The following is a 23,194-nucleotide window of genomic DNA, read 5'->3' as shown; positions in this document are numbered from 1 at the left end:
AAATTTCATCTGCCATTTGGATGCCCAATTTTCCAGTCTCACAAGGTCTTCCTGCAATTTATCACAATCTGCTTGTGATTTAACTACTCTGAACAATTTTGTCTCATCTGCAAATTTGATTATCTCACTCATCGTATTTCTTTCCAGATCATTTATAAATATATTGAAAAGTAAGGATCCCAATACAGATCCCTGAGGCACTCCACTGTCCACTCCCTTCCACTGAGAAAATTGTCCATTTAATCCTACTTTCTGTTTCCTGTCTTTTAGCCAGTTTGCAATCCATGAAAGGACATCGCCACCTATCCCATGACTTTTTACTTTTCCTAGAAGCCTCTCATGAGGAACTTTGTCAAACACCTTCTGAAAATCCAAGTATACTATATCTACCGGTTCACCTTTATCCACATGTTTATTAACTCCTTCAAAAAAGTGAAGCAGATTTGTGAGGCAAGACTTGCCCTGGGTAAAGCCATGCTGACTTTGTTCCATTAAACCATGTCTTTCTATATGTTCTGTGATTTTGATGTTTAGAACACTTTCCACTATTTTTCCTGGCACTGCAGTCAGGCTAACCGGTCTGTAGTTTCCCGGATCGCCCCTGGAGCCCTTTTTAAATATTGGGGTTACATTTGCTATCCTCCAGTCTTCAGGTACAATGGATGATTTTAATGATAAGTTACAAATTTTTAATAATAGGTCTGAAATTTCATTTTTTAGTTCCTTCAGAACTCTGGGGTGTATACCATCCGGTCCGGGTGATTTACTACTCTTCAGTTTGTTAATCAGGCCTACCGCATCTTCTAGGTTCACCGTGATTTGATTCAGTCCATCTGAATCATTACCCATGAAAACCTTCTCCATTACGGGTACCTCCCCAACATCCTCTTCAGTAAACACCGAAGCAAAGAAATAATTTAATCTTTCCGCGATGGCCTTATCTTCTCTAAGTGCCCCTTTATCCCCTTGATCATCTAACGGTCCAACTGACTCCCTCACAGGCTTTCTGCTTCGGATATATTTAAAAAAGTTTTTACTGTGAGTTTTTGCCTCTACAGCTAACTTCTTTTCAGATTCTCTCTTAGCCTGTCTTATCAATGTCTTACATTTAACTTGCCAATGTTTATGCTTTATCCTATTTTCTTCTGTTGGATCCTTCTTCCAATTTTTGAATGAAGATCTTTTGGCTAAAATAGCTTCTTTCACCTCCCCTTTTAACCATGCTGGTAATCGTTTTGCCTTCTTTCCACCTTTCTTAATGTGTGGAATACATCTGAACTGTGCTTCTAGAATGGTATTTTTTAACAAGCTACTGTTTGAAAAAGGAAGTCTGCATGCACAACAAACTGAATTTAAGGATGAAAAGATAATGATGAATCAATCATTCCCAGGTCACGTGTACAAGATTTAATTGGAATATGAATACTCTCAAACAACCATTGTTCTGAAATTTTGGACATGTCTGTATGAGAAAGCAATACAATCTCAGTTTTAAGATTAAGAACCAAATTATTATCTGTTAGCCAAGATTTTACATTGGCAAGAGAAGTCAGCTTAGCAAACATAGGGCCTCATTTTCTAAACATTTTTCCCATTGACACAGAATGGGAGAAAAGCCTTAGTAAATCAGCCCCATACCTTCAACAGATGAAATATAGGATGCAGAAGCTGAATGTCATCTGCATATACTTTGAAGGCGAGAACTATCTGTGATATCTACAAGTTACCTCTTTGCAAATAGTTATTAAATAAAATATGTGAAAATGCAGATCTCTGAGGGACCCTAGTTGACAATGAAAATGGATGAGAATAAGAGTCGCCGATAAGAGCAATTAGTAAAAAAAAAAAAAAAAAGGAAAACCAGCGAGGACAACTGAAATACCTAAAGATTCCAAACGCTTCAACAAAACAGAATGGTTAAGAGTATCAAAAGCTGCTGTCAGATCTTAGGAGGACCAAGGCACATTGCATACCAGCCTCAAAGCCCTTCTAACAATGTCCAGGCATGACAAAAGCAAATATTATGTTGACGGCAAAAGCCAAATTGAGCCTCATGCAAAAGCTGATTGCCATCTAGGAATTGCTGAAGCTGTTGGAGAACTACCTTCTCCAACTGGAGAAGATACAGAGAACTACCTTCTCCAACTGGAGAAGATACAGAGAAAGGCGACAAAATGGAAAAGGGCATTTTCCACAACTTAGTCTGGACATCTAATACGGCTTTTGGAGACTGGATGAATTTCAAGATGCCTTCATATTCTTTTATTCGAGAAACATCCTCATATAAGTTAAAAGGGAAAGATTCCTTTATTTTCCCTTCCACTACTGTCTAAGGTAATTACCTTAGACAGTAGTGGAAGGGAAGAGTGAGAGCAATAATTAAATGGATCAATCAAATTGACATTTGGCTTTTTAGGAATTGGGCGTACCATTGCAGCTTTAAAGCCAGAAGATAAGATCCCTTGGAATAAAGAGGCATGCACAATGGCATTAACCTCTCCCAGATCTGCTTGCAACAATTTTATTTTAAAATATTTGTATGCTGCTGCATCCAAGGTTCTGAGTGGCTTACAGTAGCAACATACTTGGATATATTCAAACCTAATGAGACTAATGTGTTTCATTTTCACAGAGATCATAGTTTCACATTTTGTAGGTATTCTTAAGGGTTGGTGCCTTTTCTCAAAAGATGTACTCTCCAAGTTTACCCCGAGGAGGGATTTAAAGAAACTACAAGCCTTCTGAAAGTGTTAGATATATCTGGTTTGTTTTCTTTGAGGAGAATCCAGCTAGAAACCCTAGTTCTCCACATATTACATTCATTTTAACATGTGCTTCCAACATTTTAGAAGGGGATAGCTGATGACTGATTTTCTCAAAGTCGAAACAGAACAGAGGGCCATACTGTTTTTTGTTAAGTACATTTTCAATAATTAATAAAAACATAGAAAATTTATTGCAGAGTATATTCCCTATTTCGTCTATCCATCCACACCAACTAATTCAGTGTACAATTCCTTTCACTTCCTCGGAGAATCCCCTGTGTTTTATCTCATGCTTTCATATCTCTACCACCTCCATGGGGAGTCTGTTCTATGTATCCTTCACCCTCTCTGTAAAAAATAATTTCCTTAGCTTTCTCCTGATTATACCCTCTTTCACCCTTATCCCATGAACCCTTGTTGTAAAGTCTCCTTTCTCTTGAAAGAGGCTCACCTCCTATTCATTGAAACCATGGAGGTATTTAAATGTCTCTATCATATCTCCTCTATTTCACCTTTCTTCTAAGGGTATATATGTTTAGATCTTTAAGTCTGTCTCCATATACTTTAGAATGAAGATCACTGACCATTTTAGCAGCCACCCTCTTGATCAGTTTCAACTGGTTTTATATCCTTTTCAAGGTTCAGTCTCCAAGAGCTACACACGATATTCCAAATGAGGTTTCACTTGTGATTTGCACAGGGGCAATATCACCTCCCTTTCTCTACTGACCATTCCTCTTCTATACCGTATTGCATATTTATGGCTTTTACAATCACTTTATCCACCAGCTTCATAGCTGCTTTAGCTCCTCTCATCACATGCAGTTAAATTAGTCATCTCTCCATGAAAAAGCATTAACAATACAGCCACATAAATGGGGTAATGTTATCCCATGGTGCCGAGTTGGAACCTGCTCTCTCAAGCTCAGAAAGCTAAAAAAAACAACCCCCCCCCCCCTCCTTTCTGAGTATGTGCGGGAGTTCCTGTGCTACTGTTGCCGCGTGCATTCCTCAGTCTCTTGGTCTGCTTCATGAACAGTCAATCACTTGCTCTCTCCATGGCTATTGCATAATATTTTAGTATTTTTTCAATATTCTTTCATTTCTGTAGCTTTTTCTTCATAGTTTCTCTTTTTTCATTTTCTCTTCTTCCCAGAGCAATATCTGAGAGAGACAAGAATCTTCAACTTTTGTACAAAATGCTACCATAAAATGATGATCAGGGATTTCGGTTTGAGTGTCCAGCTGTGGCCCTTGTGTAAAAATGTCTGCTAGGGCCTGCTCCTTCAGGGACATATTGAGGTATGAGCTATCCTTTTCATCAGAAAAAGGAAGGCCATGCCAGACACATTTAAAGATGATGATTCAGAGGAAGTGAACCTGGAAGATGTAATAGGGCAAATTGACAAACTAAAGAGTAGCAAATCACCTGGGCAGAGAATACATATCCCAGAGTGCTGAAAGGTCTGAAAAATAAAATTGTAGACTTACTATCATTAAAACCAGCTCCAGAACCTGAAGATTGGAGGTTGGCCAGCATAACACCAGTTTTTAAAAAGGGAAGTACCGGTGCAAGGGTGTCCAGTCACCCTAGGCGGAGATGTTGTCATGTGATCTTTCTCTTTCTCTCTCCTACTCTGCCACCCTGCCCACTTCCAGTGCCCTAGGCCACCGCCTACTCCACCTAATGCTTCCACCATCCCTGAAAAAGGGTTCCAGGGGTGATCCAGGAAACTACAGATCGATGAACTTGATGTCAGTGCCAGGAAAAATGGTTGAAACTATTATAAAGAACAACATTAATGAACAGAGATAGTTTAATGGTTTAAAGCCAATATGGATTTAGCCAAGGGAAGTCTGCTACATTTTTTTGAAGGTGTGAATAGCCAGTTGATATAGTGTATTTGGATTTTCAGAAAGCATTTGACAAAGTACCTCATGCAAGTCTTTTGAGAAAATTAAAAAGTCATGGGCTAGGAGGCAATGTTCTGTTGTGGCTTGAGAACCATAGTGAAATTCCCCAAGTCCACCTTAATAATGGTTTATGGACTTTTCTTTCAGGACCTTGTCCAAACCTTTTTTAAACCCACATCATTAACAATTTTTACCACATCTTCCCACAATGAATTCCAGAGTTTAATTATGTGTTGGAAAAAATGTTTTCTCCATTTTGTCTTACATGTATTATCTAGTAACTTCATTGTGTATCTCCTAGGTCTTTGTATTTTTTGAAAGCGTAATCAACCAATTTGCATTTACCCGATCTACGCCAATCACCATTTTATAGATCTCTCTCATATCTCCCCTCAGCCATCTCTTCTCCAAGCTGAAGAGCCCTAACCTCTTTAGCTTTTCCTCAAAAAGGAATCATTCCATCTCCTTTATCATTTTGGTCATTCTTCTCTGTATATTTTCTAATCCTGCTGTATCTTTTTTTGAAAGGTGGTGACCAGAATTGCTCACAATACTTAAGGTGTGGTCATACCATGGAGCGATACAGAGGAATTATGATATTCTCTGTTTTATACTTCATTCCTTTCCTAATAATTCCTAACATTCTATTTGCTTTCTTGGTTGCTGCCCCACACTAAGCAGAGGATTTTAACATATTATCCACGATGACGCCTAGATCCTTTTCCTAGGTGATAACTCCCAAATTGGAACCTTGATTTATGTACCTATTAATTTGGGTTGATCTTCCCTACATGCATCACTTTGCATTTGTCTATAGTAAATACAAGCCGTTAAGCCCGTTAAAACGGGCTACATCCCTCTGTCTCTCACCTCCCCCTCATTCTCTCTCCCCTCCACCCCCTACCCCCCTACCTCCCTCCCTCTCACCCACTCCTCCCACTCCTCCCTCTCCTCCCACTCACTCTCCCTCAGTCCCACTCCCTCCACCCCCTACCTCCCTCCCTCTCACCCACTCCTCCCACTCAGTCCCTCCCTCCCACTCTCCCTCTCACTCTCCCTCAGTCCCACTCCCTCCCTCCCTCAGTCCCACTCCTTCCGTCCCACTCCCTCTCTCCCTCTCACTCAGTCCCACTCCCTCTCTCTCCTCCCCTCTCACTCAGTCCCTCACTCTCTCTCCTCCCTCGCTGCCACCGCCGTTAAAAAGGGCTACATCCCTCTGTCTCTCACCTCCCCCTCATTCTCTCTCCCCTCCACCCCCTACCTCCCACCCACTCCTCCCTCTCCTCTCACTCAGTCTCACTCCCTCCCCCCTCTCTCCCTCCCTCTCACTCTCCCTCAGTCCCACTCCCTCCCCCTCTCCCACTCCCACTCTCCCTCAGTCCCACTCCCTCCCCCCTCTCCCTCAGTCCCACTCCCTCCCCCCCTCCCTCTATGTCCCACTCTTCCTCAGTCCCACTCCCTCTCTATCTCCCTCCCCCCTCACTCAGTCCCCCCCTCTCCCTCCCCCCTCACTCAGTCCCCCCCTCTCCCTCCGTCCCACTCACTCCCTCCCACTCACTCAGTCCCACTCCCTCTCTCTCCTCCCCTCTCACTCAGTCCCTCCCTCTCTGTCAGTCCCTCCTTCTCTCTCTCCTCCCTCGCTGCCGCCGCCGCCGCTGCCACCGGACGCCACCGCCACCCAACGCCGTCGCCGCTGGACGCCACCACCCGCCGCCGCCGCTACCACCCAACGCCGCCGCCGCTACCACCGGACGCCGCCACCACCCAACGCCGCCGCCGCTGGATGCCGCCATGCCGCTGCCACCCGCCGCCGCTACCACCGGACGCCGCCACCCAACGCCGCCGCCGCTGCCACTGGACGCCGCCGCCGCTACCACCGGACGCCGCCACCCAACGCCGCCGCCGCTGCCACCGGACGCCGCCACCCAACGCCGCTGCCGCTGCCACTGGCCGCCGCCATTGTTTTTTCTTTTTTTCTGACGCTGGCTCAGAGCGACGTGCTCGCCCGCACATGCGCGGTAGAGCTGGTCTCTACTGCGCATTTGCGGGCCGTCGGTCACAGGCCATTTATAAGGTAGATTGTCTGCTGTTTGGATGCCCCGTTTGGCAAGGTCCTCTTGCAATTTCTCACAATCCTTTTGTGATTTAAAAACTTTGAATAATTTTGTATCATCAGCAATTCTGATCACCTCACTCTTTCCCATCTTAGGTTATTTATAAATATATTAAAAAGCAGTGGTCCCAGTACAAATCCTTGGGACACTCCACTACTCATCTTTCATCATTGAGCAAACTGACCATTTAGCCATACTCTGTTTTCTATCTTTTAACCAGAATCTGTCAACCTTTTGTAATTCTGCCAGGTACTTGCGACCTGGATTGGTTACGGTTGGAAACAGGATACTGGGCTTGATGGACGTTTGGTCTGACCTAGTATGGAAAATCTTATGCTCTTAAAAACAAATTTGAAGCCAGTTTAAAAAATACAGGCTTTCTCCTTCTCCTAGAGACAGTGGTGCCAAAACAAAATACTGTGCTGAAAAGAAAAAAATGGTGTTGAAGCAACAAAAAAGATGCTTCAGCACTGACCATAATGCAGAACAAACACCATGCTGACAAGAGTCTGGTGCTGTTGTGTCACAGAGATGTAAGAGCAGCAGCTCCTTCTACAATGTGGTAGGATAAGTCCTGTTCAATACCTTTGAGCATGACGCCAGTTATCCTTAGCACCGAAGATAAAAATCAGTTCAGACATGGTTTTTCTTTGCTGAAATTAAAAAAAAAATTGCCTCCTGTGCTGATGCCAAAGCTAGATTCCTTGTCAAGAAAGACACAGGATAAGATACCATTCCTTTGTTCAGAGGCTATGGTCAGACTTTAAGGCATACATGATAGAATTACCAATCAACTTCAACAGGACATTATGGTGAATCTATATTAGATAGGTTAGTTCTGTTACCAGTCTCCTATAATGCCTTAGCAAAAGCAAGGGAAAGTTAGTTCTTTATTTTTCCTTATCATTGGATAGCAAAACTTCTTACAAAGAGACACTACTGATGCTTTCTTAATCAAAGAACTCTTAGCTCTCATTATTCTTTTGATTGGGGCTCCATGGTTCACTCTTTTAAAATTGCCGTCTGAACCATCACCAAGCCAGCAAGAAGTTCAACACCGGAAGATATCTCCTGTTCAGCATTTTTTATTTACAGAAAATAAAGGAATCTTTCCCTTTTAACTTATATGAGGATGTTTCTCGAATAAAAGAATATGAAGGCATCTTGAAATTCATCCAGTCTCCAAAAGCCGTATTAGATGTCCAGACTAAGTTGTGGAAAATGCCCTTTTCCATTTTGTCGCCTTTCTCTGTATCTTCTCCAGTGCAACTATATCTTTTTTGAGATGCGGCAACCAGAATTGTACACAGTATTCAAGGTGCTGTCTCACCATGGAGCAACAGAAGCATTAAGACATTTTCTGTTTTATTCACCAATTATTGATCTATATTTTATGTATAAAAATGTCTAACATAAAAATGGTACCTATATAAAACATCAAAAACTTTTGTATATTTTTATTTAAGATTTGCATAATTATGGACTCTATCCATTTATGGCAAACACACCATATTGTTACATTTGTAAATAAACTAATGGGAGGTTAAGTTTGCTGACACTACCCTCTTTTTCATACAAATAGCTCAAGGTTAATCATCAATCGATGTTCCAATGTATATGATTGCAACAAGTAGACCACCTTGCATACAAGCAGTATCACCATAGGTAATCTTGCCTTTTTAATTCTGTGCCATATGATATATTTTGTGTGAACCATAGGCTTCCTTATATTTACTTGTCCATCTTTTTGGTCAATTTTTGTGTCGTCTTCTTTATTATTTCAAGTATTTTTAATATTTAATATGATTTAATTGATTGTATGTGTATATGTTTATATATGTCATGTTTTGTTTACAATAGCTCCTGAAGCAGCTCAGAACAGAGTGAAACTCTGCCTGTTTATGACGATTTGTGCTAATAAAGTATCCTTGGTATTTACCGATCTTCTTCTTTTGGTCGCTATTTGACAATTAAGGCAAGCAATATTATAGAGGCGTAAATCAGGCAATACTATCCCACCCAACCCTTTGTCCAACCGGAGCATGACAAATTTAACCCTGGCTTGCTTTCTCCCCCCCCCCCCCCCCCCCCCCCCATATGAATGAACCGACCATTGATCTAAAAGCTCTGATATTCTTCTCCTTCAGCCAGATAGGGAGCATATGAAGGCAATAGAGAAACCTTGGAAGGATTATCATTTTAACAAGAGCACATCTCCCCAGAAAGATAAAGGGAGGTCTTTCCACTGACATAAGAACATAAGAAATTGCCATGCTGGGTCAGACCAAGGGTCCATCAAGCCCAGCATCCTGTTTCCAACAGAGGCCAAAACCAGGCCACAAGAACCTGGCAATTACCCAAACACTAAGAAGAACCCATGCTACTGATGCAATTAATAGCAGTGGCTGTTCCCTAAGTAAAATTGATTAATAGCCATTAATGGACTTCTCCTCCAAGAACTTATCCAAAACTTTTTTGAACCCAGCTACACTAACTGCACTAAGCTGAAGCTGACGAAGCTGAAGCCTTGATTTTTCAACTACAGGGATAATATTTGCCTCATACAGCTTCTTATTTCTAGCAGCTAGTCGAATTCCCAAATAACGTAGGGAGGAAGGGACCCAACTTAAAGGGAAGGGGTCGGGTCACTCCATCTATGAGGCAGAGTAGCATCAAGAGGCAAGGCATTAGGGGGTGGATTTCAAAACAGTTACGCGCGTAACCCTTAAACACCCCCCCCCCCCCCCCCCGCGTGCGCGCTGAGCCTATTTTGCATAGGCTCGGCAGTGCGCGCAAGCCCCGGGACATGCAAAAATGGGCGGTACGTGGGCAGGGCCGCAGTCTGGGAGTGTGTTCTGGGCGTGGTGGCGGTCCGGGGGCGTGGCCGAGTGACTCCGACACAGCGGCCTGTGTTGGGGCCCGGCGTGCGTAACTCAACAAAATAAGGTGGGGGGGGGGGGGGAACAAAAAAAAAGTTCCCTCCAAGGCCGCTTCGATTTTGGAGTGGCCTTGGAGTGAACAGGGAAAGCCATCGGGCCTCCCCTAGGGCTCGGCGACCCTGGATTTTATAACATGTGCGCGACAGCGCATGCACGTTATAAAATCGGGTGTACATTTGTGCGCGTTGGGTAGCGCACACAAATGTACCCCAGCGCGTAATTTAAAAAATCTGCCCCTAGATTTGTCATAATTCAAATGTAGTCCAGTGAAAGAACCAAGCAAGTATATAATGTGCAGTATATCTCCCAACACATCCCTCTGATTTCTGATAAAAAGCATCATATCATCAGCAAACAGCCCTATTTTTACCTGTTGATGATGTAATAGAATGCCCTGATAAAGGTCTAAGTTGCGCAGTTTGGCTCCAACGATAAAACAAAAAGTAAATGGGACAGAGGGCACCCTTGTCGAGTACCTCCACCAAGGGGAAAAATTCCACACCATTAACCAAAATTTGGACCTGTGGTTGGCAATAAAGTAATCCAACCTAATCAAGAAATTTCTTCCCAACACCAAAGCGATCTAGAGACCAGAGTAAATAGGGCCATTCCACACAGATGAATGCCCATCTAGACTGAGCAACATACCATTAGGATTGCTATGCAGGGGAGCCTGCAAAGCTAAAATGGCCTTAATTTACTTGGAAACTGAGAGTCGGCTTTTAATAAAGCCAGTTTGATCCCGATGTACAACCTGCTGTATTACCTGGTTTAAACGCCCAACTCTGCTGCTAATATTTTTATATCCTGGTTCAGCAACGATATGGGCCTGTAGCCATCTGGAGATTCCACATTTTTCCCTGGTTTGGGGATTAGGACTATGGTGGCTACATTTTGTTCTCCTAGGAAGCCCCTGGTTTTCACTGCCTGAAACATGCGGGCCATATATGGAGCCATCTGGGGTTCCAGTATTTTATAAAACTCTGGCCGGTATCTATCTGGACCTGGTGATTTCGCTACAGGTAGCTTCCATATGACCTTGAGCACTTCTTCCTGTTGAATGGGGGCCGCTAAGTGTTATCTAGCATCCTCAGAAAACCACGGAACCACTTGTCCCTGTTTAAATTAGAGGAGGGCAGAGAGGAGTAGATTTGCTGAAAATAGTTAACCCCGGAAATTTTGCCCACCTTTGTTTTCGTAGCGAATCCAGAGTTGACTTGTAAACATTTTATCTGACCCTGCGGACCCCTACTACCCTTAACTAATCTTGCAAGTAATTTCCCTGATTTATTTCCCCACTGATATAATTTAAATTTGTAATACAGCAGATTGCGTTGTGCCTTTGCCGTAAGGAGAGCATTCATCTCCTGTTTAGCTTGCATCGGTTCCTTTTTGATAGAATCATCCAATGTGCGTGTTTGTGAGTGTTTAAGGGAGATCATTTTTTTTATGAGATCAAGAAGGTCTTGATGGTATTTCTTTTTTTTTTTTATATGCAGAGTAAGCCAGAATGTGACCTTGCAACACTGCCTTTATGGCGTTCCAAATTGTAATATCATCCACATCCACAGTGTTGTTGTAAGATCCACATCCACAGTGTTGTTGTAAGATTTATGTTCATCCCACTTCTCTTTAAGAGAGGGGACAAAATGGGGAACATCATATAGCCAGGGGGACATTTTCCACCTTTTAGAGGGCTGAATATTGGGAGAAAGCTCCAAACGGCATAGCTTTTTTCAGATCATGATATTGTGCTATGGGATCAATAATACAATACTCTACCGTAGAGTACAAAGTTTCCGAAAATAATAGATAGTCCAGTCTAGCATATACGCGATGAAAGTGGGAGTAATGCGTAAAACCCGCCTCTTCCAGGTGGGCAGCATGCCAAACATCAATTAACTGCAAATCCTTACAATGAAAACTTATGCCAATATTCGCTTGATTTATTTTTTATTTTTTTTGGAGTTTTGAGGGGTTTGCAATCTGTATTCGGGTTATCAGTTATATTGAAGTCTCCCCCCATTAATATAGTGTACTCGTTCTAAGTAGCCAATTGTTGCGACCATTGCTGCTCGACGTCTTCACTCCGCCCTCTTTACCTCTGTAGCGACTCCCTCCGAGTCTGATGGACGGTTGGCTGCCGCGGTGTATCCATGCCATCTCCCTCCAGCATCCCCGGACCGGCTCGACGCTGCAACTCTGCCATCTTGTCCTGATGCCTAGGGCATGTGCTCGCGTCCCAACTCTTGTACCAGCAAGGGCGCGAACCTTAGGGGCATCCCCCTGAGATGACGTCATCTGCTTCCAATATTTAAAGGTCTTTGAAAACGCTAACAAACTGAGTTAGCAAGGGGATTGCTTCGGCTACGCTTCCCAAGCTATTCTGCCTCCTCGGACTTACCAGAGGTACCTGCTCCTCGGGGGCCTCGCTCTTTTCTTTATTTTCAGATTACAGATAGGAACCGATACTCGCTCCTCGAGGGCCCATGTTCCTAGACACTCCGAAGATTCTCTACTGCCTGGAAGCTATCATGCTACCAAACAAATGTGAGTTACCATCGCTCTCTCAGAGCTTTCCCTGGAACCAGGTACTCGCTCCTCGAGGACCTAATCCTTTCCAGCTCCTGAACTTACTTTGAGACCTTACGTGAGTTTTGTCATCTAGTTCTGTTCATGACCTCTGCCTACTCACTTTCTACAGTTTCTCAACAGCTTAGCCATCCTGGGATCGTTGTCCCAATTCCTGAGGGACTACAGCCCTGCCGGGCATATTAGCTCACTACTGCCACCTCTGGTGGTTTCTAATAACCTGTTTAATAATAGAACTAATGTGTGTCTGTCTCCATACTCAAGCCTAGCTGGTGTTCCCTCTCGGGGTATCCTCCCAGGGGCGTAATCATCTGCCATCGGCCCAGGGATCCACCCACTACTATATCAGATTCATTATAGATTGCTACTCCTTAGCAAGGCGATATCTGAGACACTACAAGATTGCTGACTCCTCCCTCTCCAGGAGCCCGCTACACTGAGCCTTCTCTACAGATTGCTCCTCCTATCTGACTGCTCCTCCCATCAAGCATCTGATTGCTAACTTCGCAGTCTAACTAACATCAGAGATATAACAGATGCTAACTCGAGCAGCAGATCCACACCAGATTGCTAACTCCCTAGCAGATCTCTAACAGATTGCTAACTCCTCCCTCTTCAGGAGCTCGCAGTCAAACTAACACCAGATTTATAACACCAATTTAGTGGTCAGCTGGGAAAAAAAGCATAATGTTAACTAGTAAAACCTTAAGCCCTCGCAGTATCCCCGTCATGATTAAATATCTACCTTCTGGATCAGAGGTTGTGCCCTCGCAGGTGAAATTAAGATATTTGGCTATCAAAACAGCAATGCCCCATTGGCTGGAGGAGAAAGAAGAATAAAAGACATGTCCAACCCACTCCCTTTTGAGCTTCTGGTGCTCAGTGGCTGACAAGTGTGTTTCCTGTAAAAAGGCCACTGTTACATTTTTGCGTTTGAGATGCTGCAACATTTTCTTCCTTTTTAATAGGAGAATTTAGGCCTGCTATGTTGAGAGATCCAATAGTAAGATTAGACATTGAATTTTAAGGTTTTCCACCAAACTGCAGCATAGCTCCCCCAAGGCAATAGGGAGAGTTCTCAGGAAAGACTCTTCCCCCCCCCCCCCCCCCCCATATGTCGCCATTTTGTTTCTGACGAAAACCCCAAGTACATTCTCTCTTGAAAACCCCTGATCATCATCAGCCCCACTTCATACCACATACGCACTCAAATGTACATACTCGCACATCATATCACAGTCATACTCCCCAAAAACCCACAGCAACATCAATCCCAAAAGCTCTAAAACCTGAGCTCTAGTCCGGGCCCTCTGCTGTAGATGATCCTCTACTAGCAAAGCCAGTCTCCAACGTTGGGAACCACATTAGACTAGGTACTCAGATGCTTCGAGGGTCCGCAACCAACCTGGATAAACTGATCACTCCCCCTGTGAGAGCGTGTTCGGCCCCGAATATAGCTACATCAGAACAGATGACTAAATGTGGAGGTGGATATTAACAGGTTGGGCGCTCTTAGCTCTGTCACACTCCTTCCAAGAATGTGTGTGCCTCATCCTTCCTAGTGAAAACTTTGGATTCCCTATAGTAATAAACTCTCAGTCGAGCAGGAAATTGGGTGCAGTATGGCATTATCTCTTTGCGGGCAGCCAGCACTCTAGCGGAGAAGTCAGGAAATAGTAGAATTTGATGTTCTTCATACAATAACTCCCTCTTCTTGCGGTATGCCTGGAGTATATTGTGCTTATCTATGTAGTGAAGGTAGCGGGCAATAGATTGCCACAGTCTGCGATTAGTCCACAGGAGGGCCTAAGCGATGGGCCCACTCCACCATCTTTGCAGTGACGGTTGCGCCGAGGGCATTGGGCAACCACTCCTCCAACCATTGATGTAGCGCATCTGCTTGTAGGGATTCCAGCAAGCCCTCTACCTGAATGTTATTTCTCCTGGAACGATTTTCCAGTTTGTCGAGTTTCTCCTCCAGTTCTAGATTTTTTGTGCGCAAGGCTGCCCTACTGGCTTTGGCCTGTTCTTGACGGTCTTCCTGGTGCATGAGTCGCACATCCATTGCCGCTATCCATGACTGGTCACTTGCCCATTTGTCGTGAAGCTCATCGAACGATGATTGCAATTTCTGCAGTTTGTTGTTCAAAGCAGCCGACACTGCTTTGGTAATCTCCATAAGTAAAACTTCCAAGATGCTGTCTGTTATAGGGGTGAGCTCGGCCTCCTTTTTGTCTTCCGAAATGGTTTTCTTTTCCAAGGTCATCCTCCTTTCCCAACTCGTCATGTTGCATGGTGAGATGAAGAAAGGGACCGCGGAGGCTCACTGCACTTCAAGGTAAAGAGTACAAAGTGGTTTGGGGGGAATTTGCAAAGGTTATTAGTTGAAAGGCCGTGGACCCCCGAGGAGAGCCGAGCACAGATCTCAGGAAGACGTCATCACCGGAAGCCTCAAAAATCAAATTCTGTTAAGTACGTTTTAACAGAACTTTAATGCTATAGCAGATTACTATCAGTATGTGGATGGCCTCCTGATTTATCAAGACGTTTTAATATCAAAATTTATCAAGATACTTTAGTATCAAAATTTGTTTGCTTATTTAACTTGCAGTCTTTGATAAAGATGCCTCCAACTCAGTGGTACCTAAATGTGGTTCTTGCTCAGCTGATTAATTCTCTATATGAACCAGTAGATAAAGCAGAGATGAATTTGTAACTTGGAAACTTTTTTATCCCTTGTAGCAGTTACCTCAGCATGAAGAGTCCGTGAGCTTAAAGTGCTGGTACATTTACTCATATCTTCAAGAATAGAGCAGTGTTAAGAATACATCCAAAATGTCTTCCTAAAATAGTATCTAATTTTGAATCTGTTCATGTTGCTGCTAGTTTCTTCCCAAAGCCAATTTCTTTGCCAGCAGAGCAAGCTCTCCATACATTTGACAATAGAAAAGTCATTCTCTTCTACTTGAATAGAACACCCTACATAAAATCATCAGTTATTTGTATCTTCTGTTGATAACTGAAAAAGCTTGTTGGTCACGAAGAAGACTCTCTAGCTAGATGGCTGTCTCTTTGTATTTCATATTGCTTCACAACTGCTGTTCTTCACCTTTCAGAATTCATAAAGGCTTACTAAATTAGAGTAATTGCAACAATGTTGGCACATCTTAACTTCAATTCAGATATCTGCAAGGTGGCCACTTGGTTGACTATACATACTTTTATCAAACATTTTTGTTTAGAGTAGGACTCGCACATAGACAGCAGTTTTGGCCAAGCCATTTTTCAGATCTGTTTAGGTAATAACTTTAACTTCCTGCATTTTTTTAAATTAACTGATTGCAAGTCAACCGAATATGAAAATATTAATTTCCTTGCGATCTTCAACTTGGATTCCCCATTTGTGTAGTTGTATTGTTATTACTTGTCTATGTAGCAAGCAAAGTTGCTTACCTATAATGGGTGTTCTTTGTGGATATCAGAAAAACAGCTACACAGTTCCTCCTTCTTTCTTGTCCAGTTGAAATCAGCTGGAAAATAGACGGAAGATTGCACATGGTGATTGCAGTGCAGGAACTCCTATGCATGCTCAGAGGGCTTTTTTTTTCTCTTTTCTGAGCTTGGAAAGGGCAGACTGTGACTTGGTACCATTGGATGATGTCACACTATTTTTGTGTGGCTGGCTGTTCTGTCCCTGGAGAACACTTACTACAGGTAAGCAGCTTCTTTTCATTAATCATGGTTCCAGTTACCTTTTTAGTCTGAGTTTTTCACACAATTCCCTCACTGACCACAGCTGTCTTTTTAATTCACTCGATGGCCTCAGTGATGGTCTCTACTAGTTTAAATGCACAGATCTTTTGCGTTTCTTTACTCTCTGGAGTCATAACTCCTCACCCTTGGTTACTCAGCAGGGCCCATGTACTCGTGTATAAAACATTTTTGCTTCTGCAGCAGGGGTTCTCTTACCTAAACCATTTCACACCTGTAAGGAAGTTGCTGCTTTTCTTTCCTATATCTTTTCACCCATATATATCATATTCATAGTTTTATTACATGCTTTTACAACTAAAGAGCACAAAGTGTGATACATTTAAAAATTATGTCTGTTGCCATGTATAAATTAGATAATATATTAAGGTAGTAATTTAAGCCAAACCTAGGTAAAGGTAAAAAGATGTATCGGGCAAACTTTTGGGGAGACATTCTGAGATAGTCAGCAAAAGGAAGTGTAAGGATATAAAGGTTAAAGAACTGAATGGTTTAGGAGCTTATCAAGAGTTGTCTTTTTAGTGAATAAGGTACAAGGTAGTTTTCTAGGTCTTGTTTGGATACAGTGTATTAAATTAGAGGAAAAAGGGGGTACAGCATTACAGCTGTCTTGGAAGTACTAAAGACTATAGCTGAGCGCTGGTCTGTATGTCAGCTTCTAGCTTGAAACTGGTTTCAAAGAATTAAGACTTTACTTGTTTTCTGAATATTAGCAGGTTGGAAGATAGTCTGCTGATTTGTGGCAGGGTTGGAGCTGGACAGAGAAAGTTTTCTCTGGGGCTTTAGAGGTGCAATTCCTTTGGCATCGGGGCAGTTAGGCAAGCTTGGAGTAAAGCGCAGAGAGAGTGGGGTGGTGTATAAGGACTGAGAAGACCGCTAAGGTAGAGTGGTGTGTTGCCTTTGATGTCCCTAAAGACCAGCACCACCATTTTGAACTTGGGAGTCAGGGCAGAGCTTTTCAGATGGTGTGATCTGTTCATATTTTTTTTTTTATGTTTAACAACATTAGAGCTGCAGTATTCAGAGTGAGCTGAAGGTGTTGATAGGAGTAAATATTCATCCGCTAAGCGGCTAGTTAAGTTAGCCGGATACCCATAGCTGAAGAGTAGAGATGTTCCTGGAAGGTCACTATGGACTCAAGATGGCTGAGGTAATTTTGGTATAGCCACAATTTTTTTTTTAACTGGATTTTGCTTCAGTTTGGGTACATCCAGCTGAAGATCTTCCTCAGGCATTCGTTCAAGTTGGCAATTGTTTTGTAAATGATCCAGTAGTCTCTGAGTTTACCTAAGGGGGCTGTTTAGATATTGAATAGGGAGGGCAAAAGGATAGATTTTTATGGCACTTCACAAGAGAGAGTGTGGGAGTGCGATGATATGGTTTGGGAACAGCACTGGAGGAAAAATTTGAACCAGGCTAGTACTGGACCAGTGAACTCCATTCCATGTCTTTTAATCAAGTGATTAATAGTCAATGGTGTTGACAGCTGCAGAAGTCAAGAAGTATTAGCTTGCCCCATCCTCTTCTGTATATACCTTACCAAGCCTTACCATCTCTTCTTTCCTTTCTACCCATCGTCTTCAGTTTTTCCTATCCTCTGCATGTGCATTTAGAAAATGAACTGTCCCACCAAGTATAAACCATTTACTGGCATCTGCCATTTTCAGTTCTTATATTTCACATTTGTTGGATTCTGGTGTTTTCAGAGTCTGGGAGTCAGTCAATCTAATGTTTCTTAGTCTCCAGCAGAAAATGCCTTTTAAGCTTTAGCAGATTGTACATCTTCTAGGGGCTCTCAGCAATCACCTTCTTACTTGTGGACAGAAACCTATGAAGATGATGCTGTTGGCTCGGTAGGGGTCCCTGTTTCCTTTTGAACGGGTTTTGACCCAATTCATCCTGAAAAAAATACCACAAATAAATAGTCTAGAACTACAAAACAGACAAACTGATATTTTGAGTAACATAGTAATGCTGCCTCGCTATGTCAAATGGAATGGCAGTTACTACCTTGGGAAGCTTGCTGGGTAGACTAGATGGACCACGTTGGGCTTTTTCTGCCGTCATTACTGCCGTTACTATGTAAGCATGCTGGATTGTTGCTGAAAAATGTGTGCATGTGCTGTCAGCCCTCCCTTCAGAAGCTATGGGCGTGTGTATGCTGCAGCTTAGAGGAGGGGAGATTGGGTGGAAGGCAGTCTATCAGACAGCAATGCGGAAGCGAGATCCACTGTACCTGAGCTCCAAAGGAATCCAATTTCATGGGAAGATCACCCTTGGATTGTAAGGGAAAACCGTAAAGGAACGGGAAGGACCTGGTGGAGCAAGCAAGCTGATAAAGGTTTGAGAGATTACATGCTTATTTAAGGAGAAAGGCTATGCAACTTCTGTCGGCCAAAAAGCAGAGCTCAATCAGGGCAGAAAGCTGAGAACATTGAGCCTGCAATGTGTTAAAAGGATCGAGGCCCGACTTGTTGCACTCTTACTCAATTACATAAAGTAGCCCCTGTCCTCAATTAAATCCTGCCTGAAAACGTATTTGTTGAGGCTGCTTTTAACATTTAAAATCCTGCTTCTGGTTCTCCCTGATCATGGCCTTGTTGATTTTTAACTCGACACCTCGTATTTGTCTTGTCTGGATGTTTTGGCTAGATTGTAAGCCCCACAAAGCAGAGCCTGTCTCCAGCAGTTCTGTACAGTGCTTTGTACATTTGGTAGTACTAGAGAAAGTGGAGAAGGTTTATCACATACACGAATGTGTCACACTGAATCCCAATAAAAATAAAAAAAGCTTTAAGGTAACCGTATGATAAGCCTAGTTCACAAAAGTCTCGGTCACTTTTGCAGATGTCGGCTCCATTAAGCTGTGTACATACAGTGTGAGGGGGAAGCAGTGGGAGTGTGCAAAAGTTGCTGAGACGATTTTTAACTTCACAATTATGTGCTGTTGCTGAACATACTGCTTTGTTGGTGCTTTTAAGTGCCTGTCTCTTTAGAAATTGCACATTTATCCATAAAAGAAGAAGTAGAGAGGGGTCAAGAAAGAGGAATTTTTTAATTTAAGAAAGTCTGTTTTTTCATAGATTTCCTTTTGAAAAATATCCCTTTCATGGGTGTTTCCAGGAGATGCCCTGCCTTAAGGAGGGAAGAATCAGTTTGTTTGTTTGTTTTTTTCAAGAGACATTTGCTAAATATTAAAGTAAGATCTGATTAAAGATCTGTGTAAAATGTATAGTGGTGGTACATATTCTATAAATTTAGTATGGAAGGTGAATCCCACATAGAATCTGTTTGTATTCCTTATGACGTGTTCAGTACACCTGTGATAGTTCGTGCTTGGCACACCTTGGGTATCCCAGTGCCATATGCTCAGGTTACATCCTCTACATGCTGCACACATGCTTAGAATAAAACTGATATTCTATGTTCCAGCAAAATGCTATTGCAGGGTTCGTTTTTCTAGTTTGGATGGTCCAAGAAGTGATTGCACTAGTAACCTCAATTAATAGTCAAGTTGTGGTGGTTTATACTGGTTTTGTACTATAGCATGTGGCCAAAAGCCATAGGTTTGTGTTTTATTGTTAGTGTGCTATCTCCTTGTGCATGCTTATTGCCTTCCAGCTGTCTTTTAGTTGTTAATCTCCTGTACCTGAGAGAGCCCAGCTGCAAGTAGATATTTGCAATAGTATTCCTCCTCTGTTATGCAAGCTGTGACCTGGGTATTTTCCTAGTAGGCCTTGTGCTCCTGATTTTACTGTCTGCTCAGGGATCATGCAGCGCAGGCTGGTGCTTCAGATGTGAATTATTACAACTCTGAAGTTGTGGCATTTTCATGTAGTCCTGAATGTACACTCTCAGGGTATTCTACTATGATTCTTTGTATCCTTCAGTAATGCTATGTTTCTCTTTATTTACAGTCCTAGGCCTTGTCGTCATGGGTGGTTTGATCATTGCAAGACAGGAAGAACTTCTTTTTGCAGAGAGAGTAATCTGAGCTCTGCAGCTTCAGGTTATAGGGGTTTTTTTTGAGAAATTGCTGGAGCTTCAAGAAAAATGTCCGTTCTAGTGTGTAGGAAGGAGGAGCAGCCACTCAGAATGGGGGCATACACTCAGTAAGTCCCTAAATTGTTGGCCTGCTGCTTCTACTCTGACTACCTATGCTGATGGGGGCTGGGTATGGAAGAATAGGCTCAGCCAGGCCACAGCTCCACCATTCTCCAGGCCCAAACTGCGATTACATTCCAAGTTAACTTTTGTTCCTCAGGTTAGGCAGGTGGTCAGGAGAGGATTTTTTAGATTAAAGATTCTTACAACTTTAAAATATTTCTTAACCACATCATCGTCCTGGTTAGTATTGCAAGGATTTTTATTTGGGCAACTTTATTATAGTAACAGTCTTTACTTTGGGCTGGCATTTATTACGACACACTGCAGCATGAATGCTGAGAAGAGCCACGGTTACTGATCATGTTTTTCACTGATACTATGAGGCCGATGCAATATGCATGCAAAAAAAAGTGCGTCCAACCTGGCATGCTAAAACGGATGTGCAATGGATAAATTATGCGTTCCTAGCTCATCCATAGCATCGAGCGCCCAGGATAAGTGGCTGTGCACAGGTAAGGAAAATGGATACTTAATTTTCCAAGTGTCACTTTTCCTAACCCGTGCACAGCCACGAGTTAGGAAAATGGACACTCGTAAATTGAGCTTCCCTTTTCCTAACCTGACCAATGTCAAGATTTTTTTTTTTTTTTCATGTTGCTGCTTTCTGTGGTTCCTCCTGCTTAGTATCGCAATGATATTGAGTAGGAGGAACCGCAGAAAAGCTGTAGTTTTTACTTTTCTGAGCATAGTTTGCAGTGCCTCAAAACATAACACCATCTCTGGACTGGCATTCATTTTTGAGGGTTAAAATGTGCATGTCGGGCACACATTTTTTGTTTTACATCGGGGGTACTAGCTAATATTCTCATCATCGTGGAATTTGCATGTGATGCACGCTATTAGCTATGCACAGGTATGGACGGTCATTTTGGATGTGCTAATCTAGATATTGCATTAGGCGTATGTCTAGCGCGTCCAAAACATGCGTCCAACTGCGTGTTTAGCAGTGCGCTGAGCTCAGCACCCGATATTGCATTGGCCCCTATGACAGTTGAACTGTAGCTTTTAGAGTTCATTTTAAGTTTCTTATGATTATTTTAAAATTATTGAATAGTGATACACCCTATGTTTATGTTAGCCTACCGAACTATGTATTGAAAGTCTTGCAGGCTGATTTCTGGGAGAAGTATTCATGAATACGGTACATTTCCTTGGTCTTGGTCGAAGTTCATTGCTTCCCATAGCTTATAGATTAAAATATAAAATAGTCAGTTTAGTCCATAAATTAGTAATATTGAACTCTCTACTATGGGCAAATGTGATGCTACATTTATACAATTCTCCATTGGCACTGTGTTCTTATTAAAGAAATGGACGTACTGCCATTTCATATGACCAGTTTGGCTGAAACTAGTGACAGGGCATTTTCAGTCACTGCCCCAATCTATTGGAATTCATTACCAATTCATGAATTACATCTCATGAATTGTGTAAAAACTGTTAAGGTTATGTTAGATATACCTTTCATAAACAGGAGTGTTTACACAGTGCAGAGGAAAATAGAATATTCAAAGGCCCTCAAATACATATACAGTATAAAAAAGATGACTTATAGACCTTCATAATAGGCGCTACCAGTCTGAATATTAAGTGGCCTTCAAATGCCTTATACTTAATCATTGGTCTAGTCCAATAACATGACTATGCTCAATTGTTTTTATTTGCATAAATTTAACAAACTACCAAAAAATAACATCTTTAAAGATGATTACAAGAAGTCATTTAAGGAAGAACGGCAACATGGTTTGTAGAGGGCCTTTGATGTTTGAAAGATATACCTTTTCCAGCAGGCCTTCTATGAAGGGCTTGAGTGTATCCTTGGTTTTTATAGCTGCTTGTTAGTTGATGATCTGGTTTTTTTTTAACCATCTTCAAGTTTTAATTTATTTTGGTTTTGTTATGGTTTTTTTTGTGTATTTGTTTTTATAATTTTATGTCTGTGTGTTTTTATGAATTTTATACATGTTTACTTTGTAAGTCGCCAAGAGCATTGCATCAGATGACATATAAATGAATAATAATAATGCTTCATATGATACAGTCAGCAGATACTCTCCTGTTCAAGTATTGTGGTCTCAAGATTTAAACTTATGAGTACCATGTCTCATACAAGGGCATTTTATTCTATGGCACCTGTATTATGGAATGATTTACCCGTGGAACTACCTGCATTATCTGATATTAAAATATGTAGAAAGCTGATAAAAACATATCTTTTTAATATTACTTTTAAATGTTTTAATGAGTTTCAATGTACAGTATTATTTGTTTTAATGTAATCTGTGAAATTGCTTTATGTATTGAAATTATGAATGTCTTGTTAACCGCACTGAAAATATTGTGGAAACTGAAGGATATAAAAGTTGCTAAATAAATCGTTATTAAAAATTGTAAATTCTTTGCAAAAAGCCCAACATTTATATGCAGTTTGAGGAGAAATTCACATCTTGCCCACCACACACTGACGTGACATCAAAATCCCTATAATGACGTCCCTTTGATACTAGACCTGTATGATAATGTGCTCTGCTGCCTTCTGTACTTTCTGGTTTTCCAAGTTGTGAGCACAGTAACATATAACAGTGAATGACAGCAGTTAAAGACAAAATGTCCCATCCAGTCGGCCCAGCTGAGACTCATCCACTCTAGGTAGTTTACAGTCTAACACCAGCCCTCTCCTCATCCATGTCTTTTACCTGATCTCTTGAACCTTTTCCTACCACTGTTCTCCATGTCCCAAGCATACCCAAAATATGTTACAGTAATCACCACCGTCACCTTCACTAGTAGGCCATTTTGGACCTTGCTATTTTTAACTTTGCTCTTAGAAAATCATTACTTAAGCTGATGCCAAGGACTCCCTTTTGTGTCTTATTACCAAGTTTTGTAATAATCCCAACAGCTGATAAGTTAGTGAGGTAGTTGTAGAAAA

The 23,194-nt window shown here is 42.0% G+C and overlaps 1 protein-coding gene across 13 annotated transcripts in view; it reads left to right on the top strand.

Annotated features, from left to right (window-relative positions):
- MARCH8 (membrane associated ring-CH-type finger 8) overlaps positions 1-23,194 on the top strand; it is a 376,426-nt gene that overhangs the window by 21,919 nt on the left and 331,313 nt on the right. Inside the window, exon 1 of one of the 13 annotated variants that reach the window (XM_029609204.1) lies at positions 18,288-18,436. The exons of 11 other annotated variants lie outside the window; for them this stretch is intronic. The gene's annotated coding sequence lies outside the window, so the exon portion shown is untranslated. Of the gene's footprint in view, positions 1-18,287; positions 18,437-23,194 lie in introns of those variants that run through there. One more of the 13 variants, XM_029609206.1, reaches the window with a different exon arrangement.

The sequence above is a fragment of the Rhinatrema bivittatum genome, chromosome 7 (assembly GCF_901001135.1).
Source record: "Rhinatrema bivittatum chromosome 7, aRhiBiv1.1, whole genome shotgun sequence".
Lineage (NCBI taxonomy): Eukaryota > Metazoa > Chordata > Amphibia > Gymnophiona > Rhinatrematidae > Rhinatrema > Rhinatrema bivittatum.
This window is presented reverse-complemented; position numbering and strand designations above follow the sequence as displayed.